This window comes from Oryctolagus cuniculus, chromosome 2 (genome assembly GCF_051225735.1).
Source record: "Oryctolagus cuniculus isolate XC-2025 breed Fujian yellow rabbit chromosome 2, ASM5122573v1, whole genome shotgun sequence".
Taxonomy (NCBI): domain Eukaryota; kingdom Metazoa; phylum Chordata; class Mammalia; order Lagomorpha; family Leporidae; genus Oryctolagus; species Oryctolagus cuniculus.
Genome location: NC_142868.1, coordinates 23,173,326 through 23,187,170, shown reverse-complemented (window position 1 = coordinate 23,187,170; position 13,845 = coordinate 23,173,326). Strand labels below are relative to the sequence as shown.

Sequence of the window (13,845 nt, the reverse complement as noted above, 5' to 3'; positions counted from 1 at the left end):
GGCTGAACTGCTTCTCTAGGTGCCCCTCAGTCCATACTGAAGGTAAGCAAGTACAACAGAACACAAGTTAATGAATTTCTTCCAGACAAGGGTTAAAAAATAAAAATTTTTTATAGAATCTAATCTAAAAGAAGTCTCCCCTGTACTGTCTGTAAGATTAAGGTGTCATGCCTTTGGAATATTGATGAGGATGGGATGAGAGCATTCACTCTAAGAAGCTGTTTTCTCCCTTCCTAAAGTTGGTGGCTGGCAGTCTGGCATCGTGGTTTACATCCCGGACATTAAACCTGGGCTATAAATATACCTAATGGGGTTTTCAATAGTTTTGTTTATCTCCCAGAGGACAGAAGAAACCTGCTGCTTAGAAATGTCAGATCTTAAGCCTTGTTTCTGTGAGTTGTTTTTATTTATGTTCCATCTTGCATTTCTCTGAAGCACACACAAAAGTCAACTTCAAAGAGCTATTTGTCATATTTGAAATTCTTAAGTAGTTAAGCTTTAGTTTGAAGAACCACCTGGAAAATTATAGAGAGGCAGTACATCCAGCATATTAACCCATGATATAAAAATCTAATATTTTCTATATCACAGTGCTGTACTCCAGAAAGCCAAGTAAACCTGGGGTTATATAACATTATTAACTCAATATTACATTATGTAAAACCATAAAATAGTACTTTACTCATGTTCTAATGTAAAGTAGATTTTGTATATGTTTATCATTATATTATTTTTAATGATCACAAATGATTTTGATGTATCATAACTTTCCATAAGTAGACAATCTGGATAATTAATAACATTGATAATAAATTGCAAGCAATAACAAATGAGCTTTGTTCATGAATTACCAAAGCTGTATTTTTTGTTTTGTTTTGATCTGATGCCCTCATTTGTATTCTTAGATTACAATAAACATCATAATATCACTGATTCTTCCATTTTGCAAGAGTTGTTTAGCTTAGACAGAAGTATAGAATATTATAGTCCTAAACACCCAGAAGTAAACCTCTCAAATATATAAGTTTGCAGTAGTGCCTTAGAAAAAGAGGTCATGTAACTTGTGAGTAGCAAGCCAAGACATGAACCTAGCATTTGTATCTCTTAGTACTATAACCTGCCCTGGCCCCTAGTCCCTAATTTCTCATCCCTTTCATGCCAGGCTACTTTCTTTTCTTTTTTTTCCATGATCACTTACTTCCTTTTTCAGATATTATAAAAAATTTTAATTTTATTGTCTGTTATATAATTTAAGTTCAACAGGGCAGAGCCTTTTGTATGTTTATTTATGGATATATTTCAATTACCTAGTAAGAGCTCATTTAATGCATTTTAAAATTTTTGTTTACTTAATAATAATAATAGTGCCTAAAATATTCAAAGTTGTAAGGACATTCTTTTTACAAATCACATATTTTATTTAGTGCTTGCTGAGTTCCAAACACTATCCTAAACACTAGGTTTAAACTAGTAAATAAACCCAGCATGCACTCCTTCTTCATGGTATTTCCAAGGTAGTGGGAAGCCTGAATACTATGCAAGTAAACAAAACAATTAATATGTAATTGAAAATAATAATTTGTGAAAGGAAGGCAAATAGCAACATTAGAATATTCAGAGTGAGAACTCAGGAATGGGAAAGAATTGAAGCAAGGAGACAAGACCAAAGCCAAGGAGGATGCCTGGAGGCCTCTGGGGCTTCACACTGTCAAGCTTCATTCCTGACTCTGTGTTAAGCTTCGCCTACACTTGCAAACAAATTATTATATTTAACACATGAGAATTTAAGGTTGAGTACACTATTAAGTAATTTAATGACAAGGAAGTAGAAAGGGGTCAACGGAGTTCAGCCCATTGTGAAGGTGCCTCTTTCCTCTTTCTTTTCTGCCATCTCGAGATTTCTCTCTGAGCTTTTACACACATGACCTCCCTATAAACTGAGTAGCAGATTTACATATCACCATAACTCCCATCAGTTACTTAGTGTTTTCAATCTCCTCATGACAAGACTTTTTCTTAATTCCCTGTTGTCTCATTCACTTCATTATCATTTAAAAGCACAGAAGTGGTTTACTGCATACAACTAACACTCAAGGTGAATCCAGACACTTCATATGGTGTTTCTTTCAATGTACTCCTAGGATAAAATTGGACATGTTTTATATTTATTTAAGGGGTAAGGATAGCAGCTTACTTTATTTATTAAGAAATGTCATTGTGAGATAATTTTCCGCATATAATTTATATTAACAATAGTATTTATAATTTTAATTGAATATTTGAAAGGATGAATAGACACTATAATGTTTCTGTATAAGCAAGGATACACAGATTCAGTGTAATTGCTTGTGATGACAGCATTCCATATCAGAGTGCTATTTTGAGTTCTGGCTACTCTGTTTTCAATACATCCTACTGCTAATGTACCTGAGAAGGCAATGGAATAAGGACCAAGTACTTGGGCCCCTTTCACCCACCTGGGAGATGCAGATGGAGGTTCTGGCTAGTGGATTTGGCCTGGCCCAGCTCAAGCCATTGCAGCCATTTGGGGAATGAATCAGCTGAAGGATTTATCTCACTGTGCCAAAACACTGACTTCCAAAAATATGTTATAGACTTCGGCATTTCCATGAGGCTGAGAAAGAATAAACTTCACGTCTTTGTTTTATGAAAATAAAATAAAACTCTTGTGCCTTCATTCCTTTTTCTAACAGCTGTCACAGAATCTTGTTTTTACTTTACTGTTGGCTTCAGGGAAAGGAAAGCACTTTTCTCTTTGTTCTTTATATTATCCCCAACTGTACTTTAAGTTGAGTTAGCCACTTTAATTCCAGCCTCATTTTTATAGAACATCCTTTGGAAAACAGCACAAACTTGATGTTAAACACAGTCATAGTGAAAACCTATTCAATCTACAACTGCAGTAATATAATGTCATCATTAAACTTTAGTCTGGGTACTCCTATTTTCAATGGGTTCTAATATTTACCTTTTTATTTTAAATAAAAATATGGTTCCAATGGCATATCTGTATGCTGACCATAAGTTTTCCAATCTGAATCCACAGGAAATTGATTCTTTTATGCAACAGAAATTTAGTTATTTGAAATTATTTAGTAGGTCTGTAAGCTTCTGCCTCTTAAAGTTTCTCACTAACCTCTTATGAAAAGTCATTATACCCTAAGTCCTTTCTTTGATAATTAACAGCATAATTTTTTTTGAGCGTCCTCTCTAACAAAGGTGTTGTTTACCAAACATAACCCATTGAATATAGTGAAACTTATATATTTGTATGTCAAAATAGCTTTAATGCACAATGAAGTTATAGTGCTTCGTAGTTGTATTGGAACTTCACAAGCATTAATTCAAAATCAACATGTAACGTTTGTAACCCTTTCAAAAGAAACCTTTGGCTTCCAGTACTGAAAATATTAATGCAGTCAATGAAAAGACAAAAAGGGCATTTATTATTAATAAAGATATTCTTTCAAGTTCACTCATGCTCTCTCTCTCTCTCAGTGTCTGACATTTAGACGTGTGACATCATGCTTTGACATCTGTTCGAGAACTCCTGTTTCATTACAGGACAACTCTACTCCAACCTGTCACATAATCTGCAGATTGTTCATCAAAAAGAGTAAGGGATTTGGAGTCTGGTAAAACGGTCAAATTAAGCCTGAACAACTAGTGATAGCCAAGTTTTGGATGCGGTTTGTCTCCCTTTGGTAGAAACCACCCATCACCTGTTACTTGCTGGTTATAATATTGTGGATAGTGGCAATGATTGCAGGTGTGTCCTGGTCAACTGATTTTTTTTGCTATGGGTGGGGAGTAGATTGAGGAGAATGAGCAGCGTAGTTAATAGAGGCTGGATTTCTAAATACCCATGATTCCTGATGTTTTGATTGCAATACCTTAATACACTTTACAGTCATCCCTACCATCTTGTACCCTAACACAAACACACAGATGAAATCTATTCTGTCCACTTTTGAGACAAGTCACTGGGATGTTCGTGGAGTTATTCACAGTGTTAATAGCTACAAATGACCTATTAGAGATCATTTTCTCATTATCAGGAGCTGTTATATTGGTTTTCCTGAAAGTCTTCAATCTTTCCTTTCATTTGGGGTACCTAACAATTTACCTTGAATTTGTTTTTTTTGCCTCAGATTTGTCAAGTTTTGTAGATACTTAATGAATATTTATTTCTTTTTCTTATTTTAGACTTTTTCTTAATTTTGGGGTTTTTGAACATTTAATATTTATTTAATACTTATATTTTACTTGTTGTTTTCTTACATCTTTGTTTTATGTTTCTTCAAACACTCTTTACTAGGGTCTAATCATTTTATGGCTTTTGATATTGACTATAAACCATAATAAATAAACACAATGTTTCTTTTACTTAACTTCAGAAAGGAGTACAGTGTTTGATGATCCCCTGTAATACTACCAACTGAAATGCTATTTTCTAGGAAAGCCAATATTTCTCAATATAAGGGATTAGCAAGAATATGAAATATTAACTAATGTGCCAGTGTTCACAGTCATGTGATCCATGACTACAGGAGGTATTACTCGTATTGGTGGAAATGTCTGTGGTCATAGTTCTACTACTCTTGCTATGGTCCTGATTATTGTTAATGTTGCTTCAGTTCTTTTCAAGGTCACAGATTAGTAGAGGCTCCTGTTTCTTAACACGTCAATTTACACTAGTAGTTATGTGGTTAAGTAGTTATGTGGTTCAAATTGTTTTCAACGTATTATCTTATTCATTCTTTACAACTTTGCCTTATTACTCCTATGATATCAAGTTCCAGGTGTCACAAGAAGAAAGCTCAAATTCTTTCTTGTAATAACCCTCACTTCAGCAGTGAGTCTTTGACTTTTCATTCGTCTAAGCATGTAACCTAATTTTTTTAATTCATTACCTACAATTACTATTTGCATTACTGATATCTAATAAGAAAGCAAAATAGCTTAGTTTAAGAGGACAAGCTTAAAATTTACTTCTCAAACTCTATGTTGATGTGAAAAGATTATTTAAACATTATAGATTAATTTTCCCTACTATAAAATGTAAATACTAGAATAATTACAATATCATTCTTCTCATTCTATTTGGAAGTATATCGGATAAATTAAGAGAGGTAGAATCCTAATAAGGTACTGGTCCCAGAAAAAGGAAAGTTGAGATAAATTGCCTTACTGGTATTTTTTATATTCATTATTAACATATTTTCCCACATGAGAAGTAAGTACACAGTGACTCCTGTTGTTGACTTAACAATTTGACACTCTTGTTTATGGTGTCAGTAATCTCCCTAGGCTCTAGGCATGAGTTGCCAAGGCTATGGAAGCCTTTTGTGTTCGCTAATTTGATCTTATTCCAACAGGGTCATAGTCAAAGTGGAAATTCTCTCTTCCCTTCAGAGAAAGGTACTTCCTTCTTTGATGACCTGTTCTTTCCACTGGGATCTCACTCACAGAGATCTTTCATTTAGGTGTTTGTTTTTTTTTTTTTTTTGTTTTTTTTTTTTTTTTTGCCAGAGTGTCTTGGCTTTCCATGCCTAAAATACTCTCATGGGCTCTTCAGCCATATCCGAATGCCTTAAGGGCTGATTCTGAGGCCAGAGTGCTGTTTAGGACATCAGCCATTCTATGAGTCTGCTGTGTATCCTGCTTCCCATGTTGGATCATTCTCTCCCTTTTTGATTCTATCAGTTAGTATTTGCAGACACTAGTCTTGTTTGTGTGATCCCTTTGACTCTTAGACCTATCAGTGTGATCCATTGTGAACAGAAATTGGTCACTGGGACTAGTGAGATGGCATTGGTACATGCCACCTTGATGAGATTGTATTGGAATCCCCTGGCACGTTTCTAACTCCACCATTTGGGGCAAGTCTGATTGAGCATGTCCCAAATTGTACATCTCCTCCCTCTCTTATCCCCACTCTTACATTTAACAGGGATCACTTTTCAGTTAAAATTTAAATACCTAAGGATAATTGTGTGTTAATTACAGAGTTCAACCAATAGTACTAGAACAAAAAAAAAATAATAAAATTGATAAAGTATTAAATTGTACATCAACAGTCAGGACAAGAGCTGATCAAGTCACTGTTTCTCATAGTGTCCATTTCACTTCAACAGGTTTCCACTTTGGTGCTCAGTTAGTTGTCGCCGATCAGGGAGACCATATGATATTTGTCCCTTTGGGACTGACTTAATTCACTCAGCATAATATTTTCCAGATTCCTCCATCTTGTTGCAAATGACCGGGTTTCATTGTTTTTGACTGCTGTATAGTATTCTATAGAGTATATGTCCCATAATTTCTTTATCCAGTCTACTGTTGATGGGCATTTGGGTTGGTTCCAGGTCTTAGCTATTGTGAATTGAGCTGCAATAAACATTAACGTGCAGACCGCTTTTTTGTTTTCCAATTTCATTTCCTTTGGATAAATTCCAAGAAGTGGAATGGCTGGGAACACCAACTTCTTGTGAGTGTGCACCGTTGGAGGAAGAAGATGATGGCTCAACTACTTGGTTCCCTGCCACCCACATGTGAAACCTGCATGGACTCCCTGGGTCTGGTTTTTGCAGGGCCCAGTTCTGGCTGTTGTTGGTATTTCGGAAGTGAGCTAGCAAAATATATTCTCTCTCTCTCTCTCTCTCTCTCTCTCTTTTCATTTAAAAGAAATAATATCATCTAATGACAAACTCTCTTAGGTGCAATATGATAATTACAGTTCAGGTTCACATACACACAGTTGACAAATTCACATATATTCAGCATATTCTTCAAAAAAGGAAGGTGTAGTACCTCATATTTGTAAGCACTCAAAATTGACACAAAATTTGTTTTATAAATGACATAGTCCTCATAATTACACAGTAAGAAGGACCTAAAAACAGTATTTAGTTAGTTAGGGAGCAGAAACTTGACTACTGGTTAAGATGTATGCATCCCGGCCAGAGCCACTGCTCACTTGGCTAATCCTCTACCTGCGGAGCCAGCACCCCGGGTTCTAGTCCCGGTCGCGGCGCTGGTTCTTTCCAGGTTGCCCCTCTTCCAGTCCAGCTCTCTGCTGTGGCCTGGGAGTGCAGTGGAGGATGACCCAAGACCTTGGGCCCTTCACCCACATGGGAGACCAGGAGAAGCACCTGGCTCCTGGCTTTGAATCAGTGTGGTGCGCTGGCCGCAGAGTGCCGGCCGCAAGCAGCCATTGAAGGGTGAACCAATGGTAAAGGAAGACCTTTCTCTCTGTCTCTCTCTCTCACTCTCCACTCTGCCTGTCAAAAAAAAAAAAAAAAAAGCTAATTAAATATTTAAAGAAGCAACAACCAAAGAAGTGAGCAACCAGGACTGGAGGCAGCACTCACAGGGGATGCAAGCATTGCAGATGGCAGCTTAACCCACTGTACCACAATGCTGGCCCCCATGGGTTTGATTTCTGACTCCAGTTTCTAACTCCAGCTTCTTGTAAATGTGTACCCTGGAGTCAGTGGTGATGGTCCAAGTAGGTGCATTCCTGCCAAGCACGTGAATAGGATATCTGGATTCTTCCTGGATACTTGTTTCAGCCCTTGCTCTTACCAGCCATTCAGATATAAGGGGAAGTGAATCACTGGATGTGGGATTTCTCTCTCTCTCTCTCTCTCTCTCTCCGTACCTCCCTTCCTACTTCCCTTTTTCTCATTTTGTTCTCATTTTTTTCATTTGTTCCCAAATTAACAAATAAATATAATTTTTCAGGTTTCAATTGCATAGATACTTCGGCATTATAAACAGCAAATGCTGACTCTAATTTGTTTAGCCTGTACCTATTGGGTTCAATCATGTGGGAGGGGTTGTTCTAGCTGCAGTGGTTCGATAAGAAAATAAAGCACAGACTCAAGCCCTAGATCACATGAATATTGCATTTTATAAGAAATGAACAAATAAAATACATCATAGACTGTATTAGCTGAGCACGCAAACTAAAGAGAAAAATAAAATAACAGTAGGGTTAGGTAGTGCTTAGTCTGTGGAGTATGGATCAAATTTTGTTATATTAATAACCAAAACATGCCTGATTGATATTTGACTTACACAAATAGATATAACGAAACCAATTTTCAGAATATCTGGAGAAAGAAGTTTTCTTTCAGAGAATGAATAAAGAATGTGACTGGTATGTGTCAGTGAAGGCCCAATAAATCCTGTGAACAGAAAAGAGACAAAAGTCTGGAACCTTTCTAGAGGAATGAGAGCAAGATGATACCAGAAGCGTATTGGCAACGGTAGATGTTGTAAGGCCCTCTAGGCCATCACAGGGACTTCCATCCCATAATGAGAAGCAGTAGGCCAGTTTTAAACAGGGATGACATACGTGTAGAACAAGGTTTCCTGTTAATATGTGAAATGTACAATGATAGGAGAGTTTCCACTAATGCTAGTGGCAGAGTAGTGCATTTCACACCAAATTTCCTGCTGAGCTAAACAAACCAAAGATATCTGTTTGGAAAACATAGCAGGGTGATTGAGACAGGGAAGACTGGTGTAGTGAAATATGTAGAGTTTTCTTCAATATTTAAAACAAATCTCCCTGAAGCATTTGTCTTTTCAAAAGTTTTGCCTGCGAAGCAGAGTTTGGACAGAGCTTCCAGCAGTTTCATAAGGCCAGCTGGAGATAAACTGGACTTCATATATTCTGGTGGGGAGGGAAGTTAGTAATCATCTCACATCTAAAATAAAAGGATGTTGAAATAGTAAATCTATGAAACAAAATAATACTTGTGAACATAACCAAAATAGACATGTATTTATTTTAATGTCAAGGTACTACTGGATATAAAGAGAAACATTTTATAATGATAAGAACAACAATCTGCCAGAAAACTTCAAAGAATTTACCCTTATGTATGCTTGATAAGATAGTCTGAAAGGAAAAAAAAGTAGTGAAAAATATGAAAGGACTAATACACAAACGTATCTCCAGAGTGAGAGATTTTAACAAAATTCTAATACGGATAGCTTCAATGGAGAAAGAAAAAAAATTAAAAAGTAAACACAAAATAATTGATAAACAGGATTTTAAAAACCTGACCTAACTTATATGTATAAAATTATCTCCAATGACTAACAAAATATGTTATTTTAAAATTCACATAGCACATTCTCACAATTGCTACATAATGGATCAGAGATATGTCTCAAATATTTTCAAAAAATGAAACTATAAAACTATAGTAGTATATTATATATATATATATGACTACAGAAGATTTATCAAAAAAAAGTAATGAATTGGTAGTTGTTTGCAAATTAAGTAGCAGATTTATAAATAACTTATGAATCAAGTGGGTGACAATTATATTAGAGACATATTCATAATTTTTTTAAAGATTTATTCATTTTTATTTGAAAGTCAAATTACACAGAGAGAAGGAGAGGCAGAAAGAGGGGGGGTGGTGGTCTTCCATCTGCTGGTTAACTCCCCAGTTGGCCACAATGGCCTGAAGCCAGGCCATAGCAGAGAGCTGGATCAGAAGAGGAGTAGCCAGGACTCAAACCAGTGTCAATATGGGATGGCAGCATTGCAGATGGCAGCTTTACCCACTATGCCACAGCACTGGCCCAAGGATGATCTATTTTTATCAAATGTTTTCTATGCTTCCACTAAGGTAACCATATGGTTTTTATTCTTCATTTTTTAAATACGATTTAGCACATTTATTGATTTGTGAATGTTGAACCATCCCTACATACTACAGATGAATCTCACTTGTTCTAGGTGAATAATCCATCTGAAGTGTTGTTGGATTTCATTAGTTAGTATTTTGTTGAGGATTTTTGCATCTATGTTCATCAGTGATATTGATCTATAGTCCTCTTTATCTGTTTTATCATTTTCTCTTTGAGGAATTAGGGTGATTCTGGCTTCATTGGACTTTGAGAATATTCCCTCTATTTCAAGTCTTTTGATTGGCTTGAGAAGAATGGAATTAATACTTTAAAATCCAGTAGAATTTACTAGTGAAGCCATCTAGTCCTGGGCTACCTTTATTTGGAGGGTCTTTATTATTCATTCAACCTCTGTCTTGGTTATTGATCTACCTAGACTCAATTTTGCTAGGCAATATGTGTCTGAAAATCTGTCACTTCTAGATTTTCCAACTTTTTGGCATATAGCTGATTATAATAATTCTGATGATTCTTTTTATTTCTGTGGGATCTGTTTTTACATCTCCTTTTTCTTCTCTGATTTTGTTAATTTGGGAATTTGGTTCTCTCTCTCTCTCTCTCTCTCTCTCTCTCTCTCTCTCTCTCTCCCCTTTGGTTACAAGTTAAGCCAAAGCTCTATCAATTTTCTTAATTTTTTTTCAAAAAAACTAGCTCTTCATTTTACTGATTTTTTTCAATTTTAGGTTTTTTTTTCTTCTCTAATTTTAACTATTTCTCTCCTCCTACTACATTATGGTTTGATTTGTTGTTTTTCCAAGCCCTTGAGAGCCTTGGTAGTTCATTTATTGATGCTTTTCCAATATCTTGATGTAGGCACTAATTGCTATAAATGTCCCTCTTTACACTGCTTTTGTTGTATGCAATTGGTTTTGATATGTTGTTTTGTAATCTTTATTTATTGCCAGGAATTTTTTATTTCTCCTTTGATTCTTCTGTTTTCATTCAGAATCTTGTTCAGTCTCCATGTTTGCATATTTTCTATAGATTTTTAAGTTGTCAATTTCAAACTTCATTCCATTGTAGTTAAAAAAGATACATGGTACGCTTTCACCTTTTTGAATTTGCTGAGATTTACTTTACATCCTAGCATATGAACTATCATAGAGAGCTCTATGCACTGATTAAAAGTACGTGCATTTCACAACTGTTAGATGAAAGATTATGTAGATATCAGCTAGGTCTCTTTGGTCCATAGTGTAGATTAGTTCTGTGGTTTCTTGTTGATTTTCCATCTAGTTGATTTCTCCATTGATGAAAGTGGGATACTGAAGTCCCACATTACTGTTGTATTGGAGTCTACGTCTCCCTTTAGAAGCATTAGCACTTGGTTTAAATAGCCAGGTGCCCTTGCTTTGGTTGCATACACATCATACACATTTGTTATAGTCACATTTTCCTGTTGATAATTTTATCATCAAATATTGCCTTTCTTTTCTCTGTTAACAAATTTTGCATAAAAGTCTATTTTGTCTGATATTAGGATCGCTACAGCTGCTCATTTTTTTCTTTCCATTAGAATGAAATAGTTTTTTCCATCCTTTCACTTTCAGTCTGCAGCCTTGCAACACTGAACTCAATAATAACTGGCGAGGAACCTATTTTTGTGATGTTGGTGACCCCAAGGAATATAACATCCTTGCCCCATACCTGAAAAGGCCAAAAATGTATTAGGTTGTGGGGACAAATAGAAACAAAAATGGGGAGAGCCAGGTTAGAAGCAGGAGATAGCAGAAAATCATCCTACCCAGAAGAGATAAAAGAGTGTTAAGAAAAATCTTTACCACAAGTCCAGCTAGTGGAGACAACTGCCATCAAAGACTATGGCATAGATTAGGGCTAGGACTACACAGCTGCAGACAGTAACAGGGGGTGACAACATGAAGTATAAACAGAAGGTATGAAGATATCTGTGGAGTCTATGAAAGTACCCTGGAGTCAGAGATCTCAGAGCAGTTGTCGAAGATCGTCAAATAAGGAGATTTAGGGTGTAGTTGTCCACAGGTCTTCCTGAATGGCTGTGAGAAACGGGTAGAGTTGGGGCAGGGTAATCAGGCTGAAGGAGTACTGTGAGATGGGTTCCCTGTTCTTGAGCACTTCCAAATATAATACTGGAGATGGCTGGAACAGAGCTTTTGTCTTTGCACAGAGAGAATTTAGAGGTGAGACAGAGTAGCAGTGTGAGTTGTGGCTCCATTATGCTAAGTTTTAGGATTTGGGGGTTCATATAAGGAGAGGCAGTAGCTAGTTAGAGAAGACTTTATTTTAGGGAGGACAGAATAGGCGGAGTTGGTAAAGAGGGATTAGGGGCTGAGCTAGCCTGGGCAAAGGACTGGGGTGGGGGTGGAGGTGTCCAAGTCAGGCTTCATTGCATATGGACATCAGACAGAGTCTTTTTTAAACCGCTTGTTGTGGGAGGTGCAGAGCACCACATGCACCCTGATAAGGTGGGCAGAAGATGAAAGAGTGGCGCCTTCGTGAAGTCTAGGATGCATTGCAGTTTGAAATGTTCCAGGTTTGGGGCTTTTCAGAGCAGTAAACATTCTGCTAGCATTTGCAGTATCCCTCTGCACCCAAGGGTAGAGTGTCAAGACAAGGAGGAGGGGTCAGGAAGAGAAGAGAGAGGCAGTTTTGGCTGCTACTGAGGGAAAGGGGCAGGGAAGAGCCAGACAGGAGGACAGAGCGAGGAGAGGGTCATATTCCAGAGGCTGTCGCAACCCTGAGGAAAGAAGAAAAGTTTAAGAAGGAAAAATCGAAGATTCAAGAGGAGGCTCCAAGCCTTTGTACAGCCCCAGGGCTTAGAATCAGGAAACGTGACCCTGGAGGAGGACAAAGGCTTGGACCTTACGGGGGGACCTCTGACCATTTGCTGTTTCTCTGTGCAGAGTTAGTAAAGTCATAAAGAATTTTGAGAGTTAGAATGACGAATTATTGGACATTTTTTAGCCTTATTTGCCCATTTAGGCCCAACTTGCATAAGTTAAAGAGACAGGCCAGAGGGGAGTCAAGCAAAATGTGAGGAATTTCAGAACCCACATATCTGGCAGAATGAGCCCAAAGATTGGGGGCTTAGTCTCTTATGGTATTCCCCAAGGAGTCCCAAGCTATCGAATCTTCTTCCAGAGAAGAGTGGTCCTCGCCCCAAAGTAGAACCAGCCCACCCATATTAGGCCTCCCAGAGGTCTCCGCTTGTTCCCAGGACCAAAGGGAGGGGGACAGGGGACCAAATTCTACCCTAGACCTCCTGGAGGTAGAGGACAATGGCCTGTCTTAGTGCGCTTTGGGGAGACAAGAGCTGACCTATGGATCTGATGGGCTGACAATGAGGTCCAATGTGGGCACCTAGCGATGAGATCTGGCAAAGGGCTCTGGCTGTGAATTCACTGGGAAACATAAATTACAAGCAGGACTGAGAAAGTGAGTGACTAAAGCAGTTCTCTCCTTTGGGGAGAGTCTGAAGAGACGTTTCTCAGGGCCCTCCAGGTCAGAAGGAAAAAGGAGATTGTAGGACAAAGAAGGGAAGGGGTGGGCAGAGACAGTCAGGGGAGTGGAGTTGTAGGCAAAAGATCTAGGTGGTGTTAGGTGGTGGTGTGAAGACTGAAACCTTTAGTTTAGAGAGAAGAGCTCTCCCAATTAGAGGAATGAGGCATTGTGGCATTACAAGGTGTAGGGGAGGAGTGGAGTGATTTTTGTTTTGAAGGGGATGCTTGCGACTGCTTTAATGGACGTGTCAGAGCCCAGAGGCCTGAGAATGCTGTTAATAAAGAAAAAGAGGCCCCTGTGTCTAGGACAAATAAACCATCTTTTCAGCACCATTCCAATGACCCAGAATTCTTTGGATGAGTTCGAAGCTTTGACAGGTGTTTAGAAAACTGTTCCAAGTTGTGCTGGTGAGAACTCAGGTGGAGGATATCACCAGCGGCACCAGGGTATCCCTGGGGACAGTCCATATTCCATTGGCTTTACATAGGGAAGCTTTGGTTGGGGGCCTCAGGTTGGGACATGCTTTTGCCCAATGTCTGGCCTGGTTACAGAGAAAGCAGAGACCAGGAGGACTCTTGCCTTTGGGTGTTGGGATGTTGGGGGCAGATGGATTTTGGTTTCGGATGGCTG

At 37.9% G+C, this 13,845-nt stretch overlaps 1 long non-coding RNA gene across 1 annotated transcript in view; it reads right to left on the bottom strand.

The window, feature by feature from the left end:
- LOC100347298 (large ribosomal subunit protein eL27) overlaps positions 1-13,845 on the bottom strand; it is a 115,959-nt gene that overhangs the window by 96,569 nt on the left and 5,545 nt on the right. Inside the window, exon 2 of the long non-coding RNA XR_016229708.1 lies at positions 11,280-11,382. This is a non-coding gene — a long non-coding RNA (large ribosomal subunit protein eL27). The remainder of the gene's footprint in view (positions 1-11,279; positions 11,383-13,845) is intronic.